The following is a 22,898-nucleotide window of genomic DNA, read 5'->3' as shown; positions in this document are numbered from 1 at the left end:
CTGCTCAAAACATTTTCTATGTGAATATCATATATAGCCACATAAAATATTATTCTGATTTTCATAAATATCCTTAGCTATGAATTTTAAAAAATTGACTATAATGTCGCTAACAATCTAATTCGGCTTTTTATTTTCACGTTTGATAGTACAAATGTTTGTTATATTTGAATGATTGGTAAATCATAAGACGATTAGCTATAAAACAAATTACTTAAAATTGTTTTTTTTGTCCGACAAATCTTTTTAACGACGCTTTGATTTGGACCACATTTTTTTGAAGAAATGTATATATCTTTTTACTACATGTAGTACCCCTTTTTGTTGTAGGTACAAACTAGTTCTATTTGTTGTCGAACTTATAGTGAGGGTCAACCAGTTTGGAAAACTAAAAGAAAAAAATTCCACTACAACACAACTTTACAATGCATTAAATAAAAATCAATTGAAAACACGTGTGTAACTACAGACACGGAAATAGTGGGCAGATGAAATTTCCCTTAATAACACTACACATCAAAGATTGACAATTATCAGATTTTAAAGTAAATTGTCAATTGTTTCAAGTATATACTTTAGTTTAATCTTCCAACTAATCCACTCAATAATACATGTTTCCATAAGAGTTGACGTCTCATATCAAGATGCATATGTTTTGGGGGAGAGAGATCAATGTTTTTGTTGACTTTTGAAGTATACGTTGCATATCCTTTGATTTTTATTGAATTAATAATTAGGCACACATGAATAAGTTCACACCTTCTTCTATTCATACGATTTTTTTCAATAAAGACTGGATTATTTCCTCAGATATGTAGATATTTACCTGTAAGATTTAAATCAAAAAGAATTCGGGTTTTGTTTCATGTCAATAATTAGCAAGACACATGGAAGCCAGGTCAATTTGCTTTTTCTAAAAAGCAGTAAAAGGAGGAATTCAAAAGGAATATTTTGTTAGTAGTAGATTAACCCCAAGTTTCTTTATGGAAAGCTAGATTGCCCTGCATATGCATGAAATATTTGGCAGTGGATTTAAAATAAATAAAACAAGCAATCAACCTATATAGATTTTGTTTTCATTTAATATACATATAAAACATAAACCGGATCCCCGGTGTTCCCAATTTGTATTGCTTCCTTGTGTATTTTGTAAAAACTATATTTTTACAATAGTATACAATGATTAAGAGGAAACAGGAAACAGGAAAAGCTGTTCTATTTGGGGATTTATTTATGATATTTATTGAACGCGACAAAAATAATACTTTTCGACATACATTGCACAGTTTTTAGAAATTATACCACATTACATTTAGTCCGTTTATCTGCTTTCCTCAACCGAATTGTTTTCATCGTTACATGTATTGTAGTATATAATTCAAGTAAAAAAGTATGTCAGATCTTTGATAAATATATACATCTTGTCTTGTTAACTCAAACAAGTATATATGTTTAATAATATTTAAAAAGGTTGAACATTTATAAAAAAAAAACTGATCAATGATGAGTGACGATAGTACTATATATGTCTTAACTGTGAACATAATAGGCATGATATCAAATCATTTAGAATAGAAATATTGTGCTTTGATTTGTACATATTTGGGCATAAAACATTCTACCCACATGATTTCAATATACACTGGTTCTCCGTTAAAGCGCCCATTTTATGACGTTAATTTGTCCCACCGTAAGAAAGCAAAAATAACGACTTCGAGTTATATATACCGGTAGCTTGTCATACTTATATCTGAGATTTTTATATTTCTTTATTATCTATATTTTTAATTTTTATAAAGTTAAGTACATATTGCACAACGATAGTGATCGGTACGGCCGTCAAAATATTTTTTTCGTAAACCTGTATTTTCCGTTAACGGAAAAAAGACCAAGCAGGACAAAATATTAAGCACAACATAATGTGTGATATGAGTTAAATTTGATTATAAGGTTACCATAAATAATTTTGTTTATAAGTAATCTCCGTGGAATGGTCTATTCTAAACAAACACCTATTTTGAAAATAAATTTTACATTCAACAGATCGATATCGGTGTCAACATTTAATTTTAGTACAACTTCTATCTTCAGATACACGTATTATGTTTTATAAATGACGAAATCATCGAAATGTAACCTCCGTGGAATGTAATCTCCGTTGACGTTTTGGTAAAGAGTGCTTTCTATCACGTCCGCACTTCTATCGAGTATGGCATGCCAAATAAACATTTTAGATAATAATTACGGATGGCGAATATATAACTTACAGATCAAAAACATACATTGTAATTATCGACATAAGAAGACACCATGTGTCAATTTGTATTAATCAATTGTTTAAGTGTAACACAGTTGCATTTTTCTCAGACTTAGAAAAAAACCGAACCGGATGTTTTTATAAAGAATAATACATGGCAAAATCCGTATCACATGCCGTATCATCCCGAGATACCAAACGGCATGTGACACGGATTTTGCCATGTATACGCTTTATCACAGATATAAACAGGAGAGTATATAAGAACTGCTTACTGAACTAAAGCACCTGGGTTACCTTCAGATTTATTTATTTTTGCCATGTTTTAAAAGTTTTATCATATATAGGAACTGCTTATTGGGTTACCTTTCAATTTAGGTCCTGTTGTCCATAGAAATATTTTGCTTATTGTATTTTTTGTTTGTTTGTGTTTTGTATGGTAGTTCATTCAGTTCTTTTTATCCTCCTTTAGTAATGTTGTACTATATAAAACACATTCTGAATAAAACCTGTTAATAAAAAAAATAGCAACAATAAACCAACAATTTAATAACAAGTATACTGTAATAAACAAGAGACTACTTTGAGACCGGTGAGTAAAATGTGCACTTTTGAAATATAAAAATCTAGTTTAACAAACATCGGACTTCATGTAAATTTAGTCGGAATCACTACTGTCATAAAAGAGAAATCCGAATAGGGGTGCGATAAAGAGTAGACACGCGATAAAGGGGTGTGATAATGGGTGAGCATCAAAGTTGAGCGAAACGGATTAAACAGCAGACTATTTATCAAATATTAAAAACTTCTGTATTACTACTAAATATGAATTATGATAAATATCAATATTAATGCAAGTAAATAATTTTAACCTGTTTTCAATATTCAAGATATGTAACGTTTATTATTAATATAAATTTGATACCGAATTTAATATGATTTAACAATTATGCAAGTAGCCATTAAAATTGCTCTGCCTAATGAGTTTTATATCATGTTGCACAGGGAAACAAGCTTTTCAATACTTTCTTTCATTTAAATGAAATTACGACGTCGGCTGAGAGGGCATAGTTTATATTGTCCGTTACATTTATTAACAACACCTTGCAAAAATATTCTTTTCGAAAATTAAAACAGTTAAATAGATCAACAAAACTATCCGTCACAATATAATATATATGACGGTCTGGATTAGGGGAGGGGGGGGGGGGGGGGTCTACATTTTTGTATTCTGTAATTCTTTAGGCCATTTTTCTCTATGACGACACTACCCCGTACCCCGTAACCCAACCCCCTTTTTTTAATCTGTCACTGTACTGCACAAATGATACCATTTATCAATTTTGATTAATATCTGAATATCTGATTAAACCAAACGGGGGAGAAAAAGACCATTTTAATTTCTTCGTGATAATTTGGATATCTGGGATAATAAACAGAAGTTAAGATGACATGAGGTATATTTGATGATATTTGGTTTGTCATATGAGGTACTAGTACTGAGAAGCTGAACATTCAGTTTTATAACAGAGACAGTACCGGTAGTTAACCGACATTAAGAGAAATCTGAAATCCGATAGAGTAAAAATTCGATCACCAGAGAACTAGATTTTATCCTGGATTGCCCAACTGTCCAACAAAATATTAAAACATTGCCTATTAATCAATTGTTTTGGAGAATATTAAAATATATTTAACATTTATTGGTACTAAAAATACTCCCAAAAAATCTAAGACAATGTCATCCGTCCTCAAGCATCAGTCTTCCAGCCCTTACCAATAAATTGTTTTTTTTTTAATTATAATGAGTTATGGATCTTACAAATATGAAACTGAAGATGTAGGAATTATGTCGACGAAAGAGCCGTTTTGATTCTGCAATTCCTTTCAATTCCCTTTAATTATCCATTGATAAATTTTGAAATCATAAAGAAACTAAGGTTTCAACTCCATCGGGCAAAGTTAATCTTCGACTGATTTGGCTATTTTTTTTTATGTCCTTTTTGGTCATATAGCTCATCAACTCTTTCTGTTCTTTTACATCCTTGGCTTTCAAATATTCGGCGCTGGGCGTAAATGATGAAGATAAATCCAAAATAGCGCTTCGGAACGAAATGATACGTTAACTCGTGCAAGATCGTGATTTTGGAGAAAAATACCGATGCTTATGAATGTATATAATTTGCATCGCTAATTTCAATAAACCAGTTCCGATTACGACCAGTTCAACATTTCATTCCAAATGATCTACTTGTCTATTGTCAATTATCAATAATAAATTTGATATGCAGAAAACGCAAAAATTCATTATTCTGTAAATTATTTATTTCTAAAATCAGTATTTTTTTTTTACCTTATTCTTAATTTTTAAACAATTATTTTTTTTACACCCCATTATTTTCTATTCTTTATTTGATTGCCTATTTTTCTTCATTCTTTATTTTTTAGGGGGAGGGGGGAGGCACTATTTTCTATTCTATAAACCACCTAATATATCTTGGGTTATTTCAAATAGATATCAGATATTCAAGCGGAATAGGATACATAATACTACTAGGCCTCGGTGGCCGAGTGGTCTAAGTAGTTACTACTGTAATCACTAGCCAGTCAACACTGAGGTTGTGAGTTCGAACCCCGCTCGTGCGGGTGCACTCGACTCCAATCTTAATTGACTATGATTGTCAGTTTTCCTATCGGAGGTCGGTGGTTTTCTCTAGGCAATCCGGCTTCCTCCACCAATAAAAACTGGCCGCCACGAAAAAGCCCAAAAGCGGTGCTTAAAAGTGGCGTTAAAACACCAAAAAACAAATCAAATCATTATTCTTCTAGTATAAGAGTATCTACAAGGAGAAGCTGTTTAGTTGGTAGTTTTTAGTGGTCTCTTTTAAAATTAAAGTCGGTAAGATTAATATGCTACAACCAACCAACAAAGAGGGTTGCCTACTATGAATAAAAAATCTATGGAAAATGTTTTTATATTTTATTTTTAGCTGTTTTTTTTGTTTTTGTCGTCTCTCTCTCTCGTCATGGTTTTGTTTATTTTTATTGGAGTTGGGTTTTTTTTTAAATTCTTTTTTAACGACAACGCATGCGACATCTTATTTATTGTTTGAAAATTCTTCTCTCGGTCATAATTCTGCATGAAATATTTGCCACTGCACGTTCAGAAAACAACAATCAATCAATCATTTCTCCTCTAAAATTGCAGTATTATAATAGCTTTAAACATTATCAAAAAATTGATTCGTTTAATCCTTTGATCTGATATAAACACGTCTCGTCACTCACCTATATTAACATTTCAAATTTCCGATACCAAGGAAAAAAGTATTATTGAATATCAAAGGAAGTAACCTATCAAAGATTCAAGGGTTGTGTTTCGTCTACAAAAGAAAATTCTTAGTTATTCAAACTATTCAAAGCAAGGGATGAATGCATTATACGCCATTCTCGGCACTCTGAAAATATTTATAAATATGACCACATCAATGATAATTCATGGTAACACAGATTGGCAAACTAGATGATGATGATGATGGTGAGGTGGAGGAGGAGGAGGAGGAGCATTCTGCGGCGAATTATATGCATATTCGGGTCGAAAGCATGTTAATACGATATTAATATTTATTCTGCTTTGTACAAGACCAACACGCTGAGTCAATTTTTTTGGCATACTAATTCACAAGGAAACAGTCCACAGGAAGATGTATCACCTTAATTTGTGTTAATTTCAACTCACAAGAAAAACGCACATTAAAGTTTTTTGAGAATTAATAAAGATAACAAAACACCGTAAAAATAATGATTTAAAAGTTTTTAGCATTTTTGGTATTGAAAATCACGCTATCAGATAACGACGTCAAAGGAAATAAAATGACGTTAAATGTATTTTTTTTGACATTTTTTCATCTAAACTGTCTCGGTCATAACAAATTAACGGTAGCATATTACATGCTGAAATTTATATGTTGGATAGAATATACTATGAGGATGTTCCATGTTCTTTATTTACAAGTTTTGCTGCAATTTATATTTTATCATATTTTACTCGGACGTTGGGCGCTTTACCGGAAAACCAGTGTATAACGTGTTACATTAGAAAACACCAAAGAGCACTGACAAGCATATAGGTCTCAACATTTCAATTTCAGTTAATTTCAACAAAAATCTAAAATATGCAGGATTGAAGAATATATTTGTCAAATCTTCATGAAACCGTTACTCATACACATATTTACAGACTGCGCACATATACTTATTTGATAAATAACAAGTTTTTATCACACAGTGTCTTTTTTCAATTACTGCTTAAGTTGGTATTTGTGTACTGATGTTCCCCGGTTGAAGGTTGTTCATAATGATGTCCATCTAAAGCATGACTGACTCCTTCATACAACGACAGATCTTGTTGCTGTATCGCGTTAACATAATCTAATGATCTGTCATTGCGGTTTCTGATAAGAAGACATCTAAACGTTATAAAACAAAAACTTATAGGTTACTTAAATATTATAAACTAATCAGCTTCTTCTTACAGAACGTAAATTTGACTTTGTTGTCCGGTAAATGGCTCGTAACACTTTCACTTTCATGGAACTCGCGGTTTTATTCTACATATTCTTGTTTATAGTTTCGAAGTACAAACACGCAGCATAATTCAGATCATTGCACGTAGTATTTCTAACAGCGTGGTTGAATCAACAGGTATGCCTCAGGAATTAAGATATGCAGTTTTTGGCAGTTGGATAATTCAGATATATCTAAAAGTCATGTTTTATGTGTGTGGACTTTAATTGTTAAGTAAGTCTCATTGATAACCAAACAACCTACATCTTTTTTGATTAAAAAATGCATTTGTATTTTCAATTTAATCGAAGAAGCTTATACTTTTAGTATACGAAACAAATAGATAATATTGAAAACTATATTCTGTCTAAATTTGATTTCTCTTTGAGCATGTTGAGGAAATCAAGATATACTTATACATTTGTTTTTTTCTGTTTGTTTTTAATATGGTTAATATAGATCTTAGCTGCAGATATATACCATATACTGAAATGGGCCATCTCACTATAATGTCATACACATGTCGTAATTGATATATGACTTCAGCGGCCATTTTACCTTGTTCTCGAAAAATATAGCTATGAGCCAACTTGGCCTACCCAATAAAAGATATTTTACACAATTAACATCATTGCATACAATACATAATACATCACATCATGTAGCAAAATATCTTTTGGGTAATCCTTTGCTCATGCCTATAAATCATTGACAAGTTCTCGAAATACGGGTATTGCGGCACTGCTTGGCAGTTTTGCTGTAAATTCATAAAGTTTGAAGCCCTATAGCAAATATGTAAAACATTTAAGGGGCAAAACAGTGGCATTTCTTTTCCGATAAGAAATCGGCACTCTTTTATCACATCGTATTAAGAAAGAAGAATTACGACCGTCCAAATGTTTAATTTGGAGCTCCATTGATGTGTCCTTCACAACTGAAACGAGCCTCTGACGTAACAAATCACAAGTCTTAGATGTTATCTTAGAGCATTCGTACGGAGTATCTTCTTTTGTCCGTAACTCATTTATAGATGTTAGAACGAGTTCGATTTCCATTGGCAAGTAGGATATCATTTAATGAACAAATCAGACAGTAGAAATTTACTTCATCCCAACATCATAGTGAAAAGTAAAATAACAAAAATACCGAACTCCGAGGAATTTCAAAACGAAAAGTCCCTAATAAAAAGGTGTAATTGGTTACAGTATATTCAATTTCTTCTTTTATCGAAGTTTTTTTCAATGACATCTTTAAACGCGGAGTAAAAGCAATAGTTATCTAATTTCGTTTTAATCCACAATCTAAGAATTACTTACTTGTTCTTGTTCTGTATAACACCAAATAATATCGCACAAAGAACCACTATTATTGATCCACATACTGTGCCAACCACAATGACGGCTAAAAACAAATGTACTCACGATAAACATCTAAGTTTTCAGTGCCAATATAAAACTTTGTAAAAAAATCGATAATGATGTGAAGTAAATATTCCAGGAATTTCAATATTACTGTTGACGCGAAAGCAACCCAACTGCCAACAACTAACAAATTCATACAAGAAATGTAGGCAACAAAAAAACGTATTACATGTAGGTAAATTCCAATACAAAGCTATAGATACAAAATGAGGTCCGCTTAAACTTGTTTCTGCTGTCAAGATATCGAGACCATTTACATATATGTATGAGAAACACGTATATTAATTACAGAGGAGCAGACACTGGGATTGTACATTTTGCTGATGAACTGTATTTATACAATTAATGTTAAGGCAAGACGTCCTACTGAAAACCAGCAATGACATTTCTTCTTCCACTTTAGGACCAGAGTATTCTGCTTTACCAATCGTGGTTAATGCCGGTAATGTGTCGATATAAGTATGGGTTTTGCTCATTTTTTAGGCCATTCTGTGACCTATAATTGTCTACAGCAACGTTGGTCTCTGGAGAATAGGTGTACCATTGGATATTATACCAAATCTTTTTTTAGATGTATTTTTAGAACTAGGAACCGTCGCGGACATACGTCTGAAAGCTCGTGTTGCATTTTCAACTGATAACAATTGACCAAATGATGATGGCGATTCTTACAGCGATTCGGACGCACGACATTAGCACTGGGTCATGTGAGTCACGCATATCACTGTTGGTGGACTGTTTGTCTCCGAGGGTATAATCAACTCAGTAGTCGGTGCTTCAGTATTAATATAATTTATAACAAGTGTTTCTTAAATACTCCAAAGATACTTAGACATTATTAAAAATTAAGGTTAAAGGTTCCAACTACCTCGGACGAAGTTGATCTTAGATGAATCTATTTATCTATAATGTCCCTTATGGTAAAATAGCTGTACGCATGTTTTGGTCTTATAAATCCTAAGCTTTCAAAATTTGGTTTGAGCGTTCCTGATGAAGGTAACTATTATCCTATAACATAGAACTGCTGGAGACTAATTTCTAATTCTTTGTCAATTTTCTGCTGTTTTACTATCAATGTGCCGTTCGCATTGCAAAACAACATTAATGAAAAATGAAGATATCCGCGTGAAAACGTTAAAAATAGAATAAGAATGCAAAGTCGTATGTAATAGGACTAATGGTTAATCCAGAAAAAAAAAAACATTATGACAACTTATTACTGGTATCGCACATATCGACATTTGAATTCAAAGTTAAATAACAAAAACAAATGGAAGAATAATATATGGATATTTTATAAAGACTTTTACACAGAGACGGAAGACACAAAAGGGATTTTCAAACACAAACTGACAGCACCATATCAAATAAATAAAAATGACGAAAATGTAAATAACAGCCAAGAAAACACAGCACAAAGAACAAAAGACTAATAGCATGGGGTGATCTCAGGAGCCCTGAAAGGGTTTACTTAATCAGATACAATGTTATTAAGTAGGTTATCTCTATGTATCATTTTTCGAAGAAAAAAAACTTACTTTATATTCACAATAGCCGTTCTAAGAGCCCCTGGTTCGTTTTATTAAAACAAAACAAAATAGAAACGAGAGATTCAGAATTGTCCAAACTGTTCGAGGTGCACTGGTTTGTTTGTACTCAGAGTACATTTAGTGGTGTGAACACGGTCATTATCGTCAATTCGTTCCGATGAACAGATTAAATATATATATATATATATATATATATATATATATATATATATATATATAATTCATGTACACCGTACCACGAGACAAACAAAATTATGTCAGTGGATAACTTTCCTGTGTTTTCATTGACTTGAGGGTCAAATAATCAAAATGACACCCGCGCGAAACCATATCCAAACACCAACAAAATATAATTGAAGGCATCACAACAAAAGGATGCAAACAAAAAAAAATTTTTTAAAAATGCGACTTTGTGGCTTTTGAATCACTTTTCTGGGTTTAATTTTGTTATGATCCTATAGAAAGGAGTTCAAAGTTTAGGATCCATTATTACATAAGAACCACGTAAAGCTTAGAGGTGGCGTAGCTTGACCCTTATTCCAAGGGTTGCAATTGACTTGAACTCAATGCTTCAATGCGAAATCAAAGCACGTGATGCATCTTGGGAGTTGATGGTTGAAAAATGAAAATAACACTTTATAAATTGTGTGCATCCGAAGCCGCTCTTCTGTATTAACCTTCAGCAATAAAGTTGAAATTCCTAACTTCAAAGCCAATGATGTATATTTACTTGACGTGCTATATAAAACAAATAGTTTATTTCAATCGAAAATAAGTGGGGTTAAATGAATTTTAGCTCTGATTCCTTGCCCGGCTTTAGCTATACTTTTTTGTCCTTTTTGGTTTATAGCTCTTCATCGTTTTAATAAGCTTTGGATTTTCCAATGCATCACTGAAGAGACATTGATTGTCGAAATGCGCATCTGGTGCAGAAAAATTAGTACCGTTTATGTTATTACTACCACTGGGTCGATGCCTCTGCTGGTGGGCTGATAGTTCCCGAGGGTATCACCAGCCCAGTAGCCAGTACTTCGGTACTGGTATGAAAATACGGATTTAGTGTTATTGAAATTTCCTGTTACAAAATGTTTGAAATTATTTAAAATTAAGGAATGTATCTCCCTCATGCAAAGCTCTGATTCCCTGCCCGGCTTTGGCTATACTTTTTGTCCTTTTTGGTTTATAGCTATTCATCTTTTTAATAAGCTTTGGATTTTCAAATATTTTGAACTTGAGCATCACTGAAGAGACATTGATTGTCGAAATGAGCATCTGGTGCAGAAAAATTGATTTAAGCATAATCTTTTTCCCGCATGTTATTGAAAAACGATTCTTGTATTTTTGTTTGAACTTATATCAAATAACATGTTTTTCTCCACATCAAAAGATAAATGGTCCTTGCCTTATGATAACCGTTATTCGGATTTGAGAATTCTAAGGATGACAGGATTAGTAAAAAGTAAAATCACAAAAATACTGAACTCCGAGGAAAATTAAAAAAGGAAAGTCCCTAATCAAATGGCAAAATCAAAAGCTCAAACACATCAAACGAACCGATAACAACTGTCATATTCCTGACTTGGTACAGGCATTTTCTTATGTAGAAAATGGTGGGGAAAAAGGCGTAATAGGCGAAAAAGGATTAAAATGTTCAGAAACGGCATTTCAAACTGTACATCCTCACATGTTTTCCTTTTCCTGCACATACTTTTAAACCGATTCTGCACATGTTCCTGTTGTCAAACATTTAAAACTCTACCGTGTGGCTGTGCGGGATGTATAAATTCAGAGTCATGTCCGGTAAGAATTGAGAGTTAAATCCGTTGCCTCGTTTAGGGAGGGTGTCACGCTTTTTGAACGAACCCTTGCAAAAAGTCTTAAAGGGATTTGGAGGTAACCTGTTGCAAGGCTTAGTTTTTGTCCCTATCCAGTATACTCTTTTTTCCAGTGGCATTCTAAATATCCTTCCCTGCATCCCAGTCAACCCCCAATTTTAGGATCCATCTATGGTATTAACTGTAAGTTGAGATGTTGCCACTGGACGTTTAGCAAACAACCAATCAATCAAACAACCAATAAATCAAACAATTTGTTTTTATTTATGTCATATTATCTCGATTAGTCCACTTTATTCAGGAAGACAATTTCAAGTGAATAAAGTGTATGACGATTGCATTGAGTCTGCTAATAATGTTTTTGAATCGTTTTTAATACCGAACTAAGCAATATTTAGAGACTTAGACAACTTATCTAATTGGGTATACGCAAAGTAAAATAACAAACAAACAAAAAAAATTAAGGAAAATTCAAAAACGGAGAGTCCCTTATCAAACGACAAAATCAAAAGCTCAAACACATCAAACGAATGGAAAACAACTGTAATATTCCTGACAAGGTACAGACATTAACTTATGTAGAAAATGGTGGATTAAACCTGGTTTTATAGCTAGCTAAACCTCTCACTTGTATGACAGTAACTTAAATCTTAATATAATTATAATAATGTTTATAAAAAATATATGTCTCCTTAAGTAATATTCAGGACGAGAACACAATAACAATAATTCAATAGGTTGGTTCTGAAAAGTTGGTCGAACAGGATGAAAGTAAACAGATGCTGGAATTTTGCCTTGAAACATATCACTTACGGACCCAGTAAGACTTGCTGAAAGTGTTAAACAACATATGTATATACCCATGTTAACCCCTGGAGGTTTCTTGTTTTATATCAGCTATACATCCAGTTAATACGCTAGATAAAATTGATCGACAAAATGTAGACAAAAAGAGGGTATATTGGATTGGGACATATATACTGCTCTGCAAAAGGCATCAGATTTTTTCTTCCACAATCTGATCGGATGTGTTTTGGGTATACCAAACGTACTTCCCACACAGCCACCTAGACCTTTCGTGAGTTTTCACTGATGGACATTAGAAGAACAGATATCCATAATTTTATACCCCATTCACCCCTTTTAGTATATCTAAGCATTATAACAATTCATTACCTAAATATTCATAATGATGAAAGATTACATTTTTGCAGTCGTAAACAATTATTAAATGAAAAACATGAGTTTTCAGACACTTACATACATTTCAACTTGTTATCTTTTAATTCTACGTGCTATGTTTTTTTTACCCTTTTTTAATCCTGAGGGTGGTGCATTTTAGATTAGCCACAAATCAGCACAAGTTCTATTGTTCGAAAATTCAAATTCTTATGAAAATTATGATATTTTCCAATGCGGATTTAATGAAAACATTTTCGTTGGTCATTTATGGGAAATACACTGGCATTAAATTTTTACTTTTTATTTTGAGTAAATGAGGAATACAAGGATAGAGTAGTCAAATGTTTGGAACTTCACTCTATTTTTGAAAACACCCTTTTCTCTTTCCCAGGTTATAAATATAAAAAATATGGCATGATTGTAAATTTAATAACTACCCACCAATGAGTTCAAATGACGTGGATATCAGCAATTATAGGTCACCGTACGGCCTGCAACAGTTGTTTTTCTCTCACTGCCTAAAATTGAAGCTATCCTACTTATAAGACCAAACTGTCTGATGTTAATTTACAGTGTGTTCAAAATAATAATCGGTAGTTCACTATTTTGTCCTTTTTTTCACAATAAACTTAATTATGTTCTTAACTCAAAATACGCACACGAATCTTTAAACCTGTAAAAATTAGTTAATATCAAAGATTTAATCTTATAAATTAAATAACGAGGAATTGGACTGTAAAACTTATACTTACACATTTGTATACAATACATCTTTCACGTAAATACAATTTTTATTTTTGTTTAGGTCGTGTGCCATGATGTTTTGAAGTCTGTGCGTCCCTTCGTATGGCCGTCCATTATCAAATTTATGTTTTGAATTAAGGTAGTATGAGGTCAACTTAAAACTTAATACACATTATACATATGTTCATTATGAAGTGAACTTTTTAAAATGTATTCTTAATAAGGGTTTTGACTCAGAATTCGCTGGAAACTTATCCTGGATATGAGAAAGTGCGAGCTGGGTATGGTTGGCTTATTAAGTTATATATATAGCACGCCTTTTACGAATTAACGTATTTAATTCACGAAAAACGTAACTTTGAGTTGATGCAAAATTTTATACGATGTCTATCTGCCCTCCAACTCGAAAATGACGTGTAGTTTCGAAGGAGTTTTATCGTTGTGATAAGAAGAAAACATTTTATAATACCAGTTATGAAGGTAATTAATACTATTCTTCCATTCCCAAGAATTGGAATATATATATATATATATATATGGAAAAAGATCGGTTAATTGATTGCAATGGTTGCATGTTGAATGCGTGTAAGTTCCAGGGACAAATATTTGAAGCATGATCAATTCACGGAGATAGGCCTTTATAGAATGAAGAAAATTACTAAACATTCAGTGATATATATTTTTTCATTAATTTCGACACGATAAAAACAAGTATCCACCAATTTATCAATATCGCCTTTTCGTTTATAGACCACGTTATTCCTTTTTGTAGCTCTCCTCGAGAATTCATTTGTTTCAATTACAATGTATAGGGAACCATTTTTACTTTAGGGTTAGGTTTACAAGTTTGACTAATGTTAGCGTAAGCCCTCCTCAATCCCCCCCCCCCTTTTTTTCTCGATTTGTGTTTGATATATTGTTGTGTATGCATTTTGTTTACATTTATAAGAACATTTTATGGTCATTGATTTCATAGTTTACTAGGCCAAGGAGTCGGAGCTAGACAGTGAAATAACAACTTTTGAGATGGAAGTTAGAGCACTGGTCTAAGCGCCCCCACCCCCCCCCCCCCCTTCCACCACCCCCCCCCACCCCCCCCCCCCACCCCGCCCACCCCCATTCTTTGCTTTTCCTATGACAAGCGACACACGGCGGGACTAACATTCAGTTAACGCACTCCTCTATAAATAACCGAAGTTAACTCAAACGAAGATCAAAGAAAAAATTACCATTCATGTTACAAGTTAAAGTAACAGTAGTTTATCGATGATCAAATATCAATCGTAAATCGATTAGGAAGAGACATATCAAGGTAACATACAGAAACTGATGAAATCGGATGAACTCAAAAAGGAGCGAGATGGTCGAGTGGACAAGGTTAGCGTCTCCTGTTATGCATGCATTACCTGCAAAACAAATTCTCACTCAGTATAAATGTCACAGTCGGGCATTGAACATAACCGGTGAAATGAGGGATCAGACGACTTATATCGGTATCCACAGATCTAAGACCGCAAAAACATGTCGCTAGTTAGTTTAGACACCGATAAATCGGTCAACAATGCGTGATAGTGACCTTAAAACTTATGCAGTGTCGATTTCCGGCGTTGTTCCTCATATTTACTCTGTTGAGGCACACCCCTGTAAATGAAGTCCGTATAGTGTGAACATGAACATCAGCTGAGATATGTAAAATTAACACATACTCTCGTTCCTAGATAACGTAATTAAGAATAATTATATAACTTTGATGGAGAAACTTACCTTCATTTACATGTATTATACTAATATAAATATGAACACGTTTGCTGTGATTGACGTTATTGAAGGCATTGCTGACGACACAGGTATATATACCCCCATTTGGTTTAGTGACATCCTCGATAGTAAACGTGTTGCTGGTGCTTATTGCCTCGATTTGGTTGTCTTTATACCAAAGATAACCCGGTTTGGGATTACCATCGGTTGTACACGTCAGGTCAATACGATTATCCAAACCTAATAAATAATCGGTTTTATTTGGATCTTTGATTATAGTTGGCGTTCTCACTGCATCTGTAAGATAAAGAAACTAAGATGTATGCATCAGTAACATATGATATTAGGTTAAACGTGTTAAATGTGTATGAGTTTTAGCAATATGTAAGAAAATTATTTGCGTCTGATCTGTTACTAATTGTGTCCTATTCCCGGGAAATTTATTCAATCCTAGATTTGCATGTTGCATAATCCGTGCAAAACGGGAGTTGCTGGCGCTGTCAACGCTCGGTGTCGTTTTTTCGGAGTTTTATTTTTCAGTTGGTTGTTTTCGTTTTTGTTTTTATATTCAAAAAGGAATATATATTCGAGAACAGAACATCGGAGACATATTGTTGTTTATAACTTTCATTTAGCGATAAACCGGCGCGATTCAAAAGGATTTCTTCATACGTGTTGTTTCATCTTTAGTTTTATGTTCAGTTTTTTTTCTGTTGTTTGCCTGTTCATCAATTTCGTTTGGCAATGATGATGCCTGTTGTCTTCGAATGATGTTTTTAATAACCTGAATGTATTTCTCCTCTCTTGAAGAACATTTGTTGACCTTTTAATGTAAATGTCATGTGTTTTTATGTTGTTGGATTGCTGTCTCATTAGCGTTTCTATAAATATCTTGTATTTATAACATCTTTATCAGAAGCGTTTTTGGCATAAAATATATGAATTTGACTTATAAAAAGTTCACTTACAGTACACCTCTAATGGCTCTAATTCCACATACATGCTCATTTCGGTCAGAGGTGAAACAACGGCACACCGTAGAACTGCTTTGTTGTCACCAGCAGTAACCTGTAATGTGATGTAACTTGTACGGTAGTAGGAACAATTATCCGACAAACCCTGTATTGATGTGTTGGTGGATGTATAGTTCATTGGTAAAATATGACCACGTCGGTACTTTTGGAAAATGAATTTCTCAGGAGGTTTCCCGACATCACCAGTGCAAACAAATGGTACACTATCACCATTAGTTATAACGGGTGTTGGTGTTATTTGTAGATTCAATAACAAAATATCATCAGGTTTGGAAGGTAGCACTATGAAAATAGAAAATATCCTTTTGTTCCTTTCCCTGATGACAGTTTTCCAATCTAATGAAAATGACAATTTTCCAGAAAATGTGTAAAGGGGACGGAAATCATATTATACCTATTTTTAACCACAACGAAATACCAGAAATAATAATATAGACCTAATACAGATACTTAGTATACAAAAATAAGATAAAACCAAATGTGTTTCTACATGTTCTTTGTAGTCTTTTGTCATCTTTTTTGTCTTTTCGTTGTCTTTCGTTTTTTTACACAATGCCGTTGCCAGTTTCTCTCAACTTGTTTGTTTTGAATGGCCCTTGATATCCTCTTTTATAATATGAATATTTGATGGAATATCTAAGAAAAAGTATGTGATTTAACTGATAAAAATAGTTTTCAACAAAATGAAATCAAATCAAAGTTTTTATAATACAGTATTAAACTTCCAAAAGTTGCCTTGACGTTGAAACTCACTGATGTTTGATAAATATTTTTGTCTGGGTGTTTCGTCCTGTCGAAAACCATTAAACATGTTAAAAAACCGTAACATCTGACTGTGCTTTCTTGTGACCGTAACATCAATTTATTCAAGCTAGAGATATGAAATTACCTCAGACTATAAAAATGACAATAGTGTATTATCTCCTACAAAATATACTTGATATTCCATATTCACAGAAGTAGCCAAATTTTTATCAAACATGAGGCCCCAGGGGCAGAAAAAACAGAGAAAAGTCCTAACCTTGTGTGTAAAAAATGATTATTTAACTTGTAAAGACAGTAATTTTTAGTAGTCAGTTCTATAAAACTTTTAATGAATTTATGTATCAATTTGGTAACTTCCTAAATACAGCTGTTGCAAAAATGGCTTGATTTAAACACTTCTTGCGCAATTATTAGTTAAATTATATAAGATATATGGTTAGAGAAGACAAGATTGTAACAAAAGTTCTAGATCTAAACTGATGAATTTAGGCAAACATTGTGAACTTTTAATGATAAATGGGCATACGGTAAGATGTGGACTAGAGACAGTGGCAGGATTGGATTCTTCATATAATCTTGAATGATGGAATGTTTAACTATTAAACTTGATATTCATTGTATTCTGAAATGCTTTCAATTTGTTATCAAAGTGTTTTCATACAGGTTTTAGGCATTTCATGTCAGAAAACATGCACATAGGACAGACTGACAATAATTAAAGTGTTTATTCAAGATTCTTTCAAAATTGCAACAGAGGTGGGGTTTTAAATGTACTGTAAGAGTTAAGTTAGAGTATATGCAGTGATTCCTTTTAGGATATAAGTCCGATAAATAAGTATTGTTGTGACAAAAAGTGTTTTTATAGTGTTTTTCTTTCTATTCAATTAAATGTAAGTATAAGGAAATAAACAGTTCACTCAGTAATTGATATAAATATATTCTAGATTAACACATTTAAAACTATATATAAATGATAGGATTTCCAGCTAGTTTTGAAGTTACATGCTCAGTCCGTATCGCTCACCTAGTAAAAAAAACCCGCCAGTTTGTTAATAAAGACTTTTATATGCACATATTATAGTTTCTCTTGTGTAACTGATAAGTTTCTTTTTTCAATTTACATGCTTAACCTAGCTAATACGGTCTTTTTTTTAGACAACAGTTAAAACTGTAAAAAACGGTAAAAATCAATTTTCATGGGCAACAATGGGTTGTGAAACTTTCAGAGTAGATAGATCTTGTCATGCTGATCATTTAAGCAGTTAACATTATAATAATAACATTTACAGTATCAATTTTTGTGCACTGGATACGCATTTCACTTTGTCTCTTTGGTGATGCTCAAGGCCAAATATATCCTAGCTCCTAGCATAGACTGCAAAAAAATGAAAATTTCAGGGAAAATAACTGCAAACAGGTGGACGGATTTTTATTTTTTATTTTCTGGGTACATGCATCTTGTCCAGCTCATCATTTTTGCAATTAACACGTTTCACCTGGCTCCTATAATGGTCAAAATAACAGCAAATAACTGAGAAAATTGAAAAAAAAATCAAAATTTAAGGGGAAATAACTCTAAAAGCCATTTTTTAGGATTTATATACACCTTGTCATGTTGAGATTTTTGCAATTAACAATTTGTCTTAGCTCCTATAGCTTTTGAAACAATGCCAAAGAATGCAAAAACAGTTAAAAATGAGCATTTCAGGGGCAATATCCTCAAAAAAGGTTGGCATATGTTTCCAAAATGTTCAATGAAGAAGAACTTTTTGTGCAATCGTGCATCTTAATATCTGTGCATACTAAATGGGTGATCTATTGTGTTCTGCTATTTTGCAAGTTGGTGGACTGGTTGTTGAATACATGTAAATCGGAGCCAGTAAATCAAATCCTTTAAATCTTAATTTTAAAAGAAATTATACGATAAGAAGTTTGATTGGAAGGGAATGAAAACAATATTTTACAAATGTCATGCGTCTGAAGCGCGTTTCTGGATTTACCTTCATCAGATATGATGAAAGTCAAGGATGTAAAAGAACCGAAACAGTTGACGAGCTATATGACCAAAAAGTACCTACACATAATAGCCAAATCCATCTAAGGTCAACTTTGTCGTTAGGAGTTGAAACCTTAGTTTTTAATAATTTCTAATTTTATACACGGACAATTTAAGAGAAGTTTGTTATAAATCATGTCAGTACCAAAGTATTGACTACTGAACTGATGATACGCTCGGGGACTGATAGACCACCAGCAGATGTATATACCTAGTGTTGTAAAAATGAAGACAAGATGTTACAAGTGTCACAAAGTATTCACAGTTACTGAAAGCTAGTTAAAAGTCAATAACAACTAATATAATAAATCGAATATGTTTCACAGACTAAAATATATATTAATATATAGATTTAGCGTAAAGACGTCATTAACATTACAATTCAAAATTCAATGATCTCAACATTAGTTGATCGATATATATAAAAGATGTGGTATGATTGCCAATGAAACAACTATCCACCTGAGATCAAATGATGTTATCAACTATAAGTCATCGTACGGCCTTCATCAATGAACAATACTCAAACCACATATTGCAAGCTATAACAGGCTCCGACATGTCAAATGTAAAAATAATAATAATAAACTGATTTATGTACACAAAAATCAATGAAAAATAATATACAGCAATAAACGACAATCATTGAATTACAGGCATCTGACTTGGGACAGAAACGTACACAATAAGGCAGGGATAAACATGTTTGTGGGTACCTAACCTTCCACTTAACCTGGGACAATGTTGTAATGGCACATCAATTCAATACAAAGTACACAACATAATTATCAAAAAGACTATAAAAGACACATAGTACCAATTAAGATTATCCACAGATACTGAACAACTAGTTCAATGCCATAAAAAATTTATAAAAAATCACTTGCGTTTCCTTTTCCGATTACGTTCATTTAGGGTTGTTTGAACAAAGGGTCGTAATGGTAATGGTAATTTGAAAGTTTTATGGACGTAATCATTATTTGGTGATGAAATATCATTGAAACAGTCAATTCTGTACATTACTTTTAATTAAACGTTAGAAAAAAATAATAATAGAACTAACGTTTGTTCTACCGCAGTCATATATGACCAAAGCCAGGTTTGGCGGCACAGTTATTGGGTTTATTCGTTTTCAATTCTTCTTGTATCTTGGATCTTTACAATCTTGTGAAACATTATGACAGTTGTTAATTGTTGTTAAAATCTCGAAAATCGACCAAAAAGAGACAATTAACAGTGGATCGACAGGGTAAGCGTTTCCTGCAATGGATGTATCACCCACCATGCGTAGATCGGCTTCGGCTTGTTAAATTTTCCAATTTACCAAAAAATGTAAGTCAACCTAATCATGTTAATATGACTTTGAACCTTTAAGGAACACAAGAAAGAGAAGATATTCCTATTAGTGCTTTTTGTGAACCCCAGTGTTTTTTTCAGAAAAAAATAATGACAGAGATAGATGTGTCATTGTACAGGTTTCACCAAATGTGGTTGCAGTGTTAAGACCAGATTCTACGCCAAACAATGTATTTGCAAAAAAAATTAGGTCACATGTGTTACAGAACCTGCCATCCTACAGTTTATGAAATAACAGATAATTGTCTAGTTCGGTGCTGGTTGGAATTTTAAGTAATTCAGTAGAATTTATTTTCAATAAAAAAACTCTTAAAATGCAGGCTTTAAGAGTTAGTAGACAAAACAGCCTGTTGTTCAATACTATCAATTTCTCAGTTGTTGTGACCATTTCATTCTATAAAATAATTTCATTTTGTAAAACATGTAAAAATCTTGACAAAATTAGTCAATATATTGAATGCCTTAATCTTAGAGGCATTTTGGAAAATACCTAATCTTTTCGGGCATTTTACGAAATGCCTGAACTTAGACAATGCCTGTAACATATATATATGTATATATACATCAATATTATAAGCAAGTCTAAAAGGGTACAACATTACCAAAAAAATAGTAAAATCATGAACAAATATAACATATTTCGGATAACTAATATCCTTCATCAGTAAGAGGTCAAATGATTCTTATCTTGCTATGTGGTAGTGGAACTGAAATAATAATCTTGAACATTATACAAACTATCACGAATCAATAAAGGCAATAGTAGTATACCGCTGGATAAGAAAGTTAAGGACAGTTTCCCAAGAGGGCATTAATGAAAAAAACATAAAATGAGTTCCTACCATCACTTGTTTCCTGTAACTCAGGCTTCAGTGTCAATACGCTGGTAATTTTTATCAATATTGATGTTTGGGAGGAGGAATAAGTCCCTTAAAACTGTGAGAGTCCTGTACTGCAGCCTGAGTTACAGGAAACAATTGATGGTAGGGACTCATCTTATGATTTTTCATTGATGCCCTCTGGTGAAACTCTCCTTTACTTTCTTATGCAAACTTATGACTTTATGACGACTTACGGGGAGGTCGGGCTTGCAGGTGTAGTCACTTCGATGACCATTCATGCGTTTGTTGATGTGAGTCTTAATTGCTGCTTAATATCAAATCAATAACTATATAGCATTTGTGTTGCAGATTTACTTAATAACCCTATAGGCCAATTTTTATTTGTATTTCAAAAAATAATAATTCTACTGGATACGACTACATAAATAATTAAAATAACAAAAAGAGAACGCGGGATCACAGTGAAAGTATTGGAAAGAATTATAAAAATAAACTAATTTAGATTTTTAATAAATCATATTCTGATGTATCTAAACTGATATTGATAAATCTGGAATAGATCTTAACGTAGATGGAGTTAAAGATGTGGAATGTTCCTAGACGCATCTTTATCTCACTTTTGTGGATAAGGTCCATAGTCTAAATAATATTTCGTTACCTTTAACGGATATTCTAATTGCTTCCTTCTGATTCTGTTGTTATACTTGGAATGTCCACTCTTTTAACAATTAATTTGCATTTATACAGTCTTGAATGTTTACAATTCAAGTCATCAAAGCTCAATGAAACGCGATTTGAGTCTCTATTAACTGGTGACAATGACGCCTTCCCGAACAGAACTTTTCCAAACGGTGTTAATGTGGAACCAAAATCGAGGTCAAATAATGCTACACTTTCAAAATCATGTAATGTTATATTTGTTGCCAAAATCCACACAGCAGCGATTAGATCTCCTTGATCCATCGTGAAATTACAAGTTAACTTCGTGTCGTTTCTTCCAATGTTCTCTGAGATATTTCCATTTAATTGTACTTGTCGTGCCACCATGACTAAGAAAAAATAAGGTGAAATTTGCAAACAATAAAAAAAAAATTATATTGCTTGACACTAAATGGCATACCAACTAATGAAGGCTACCATTAAACATGTTAAACAAGGTCTTTTTCAACCTTGTCGGGGAAGGTATGGAACTAAGAGTATGTCAGTTGTTTAACTCCCCACGGTTAAAGCTTGGCAAATGGTATAAGTATCTGTCATTTGGAATGTTCTATAATTTTCTCTACTTTTTTATGTTATGAATTGTTTTTATTTTTGTTTGTCGTGAGGTCGCTTCCAGATATACTAACCATCCGTGCTTCCTTTTATTATTCTTTTTAACTGGCTTTTTCAAGTATGACATGTTTTCTGGTCTTGTCATGTTTTTGGGTTTGGCACCTGAAGGATCTTCTTACCCTTCAGGAACACCTAAGAGATCACCCCGATTCTTTGGTTGGGTTCGTATTGCTCAAACTTTAGTTTTCTATTTTATGTTG

The 22,898-nt window shown here is 32.8% G+C and overlaps 1 long non-coding RNA gene across 1 annotated transcript; it reads right to left on the bottom strand.

Annotated features, from left to right (window-relative positions):
• Window positions 1-6,506: 6,506 nt before the first annotated feature.
• Window positions 6,507-15,604, bottom strand: LOC127710393 (uncharacterized). Its single transcript, XR_007986164.1, has 3 exons — window positions 15,320-15,604; window positions 8,140-8,224; window positions 6,507-6,726 (listed from the first exon to the last, which is right to left on the bottom strand). It is a non-coding gene; the product is annotated as an uncharacterized LOC127710393 (long non-coding RNA).
• Window positions 15,605-22,898: the final 7,294 nt, after the last annotated feature.

Source organism: Mytilus californianus, unplaced genomic scaffold (genome assembly GCF_021869535.1).
Source record: "Mytilus californianus isolate M0D057914Y unplaced genomic scaffold, xbMytCali1.0.p SCAF_76, whole genome shotgun sequence".
Taxonomy (NCBI): Eukaryota; Metazoa; Mollusca; class Bivalvia; order Mytilida; family Mytilidae; genus Mytilus; species Mytilus californianus.
Note: the sequence above shows the minus strand (reverse complement) of the source record. Positions and strands in the feature narration are given on the sequence as shown.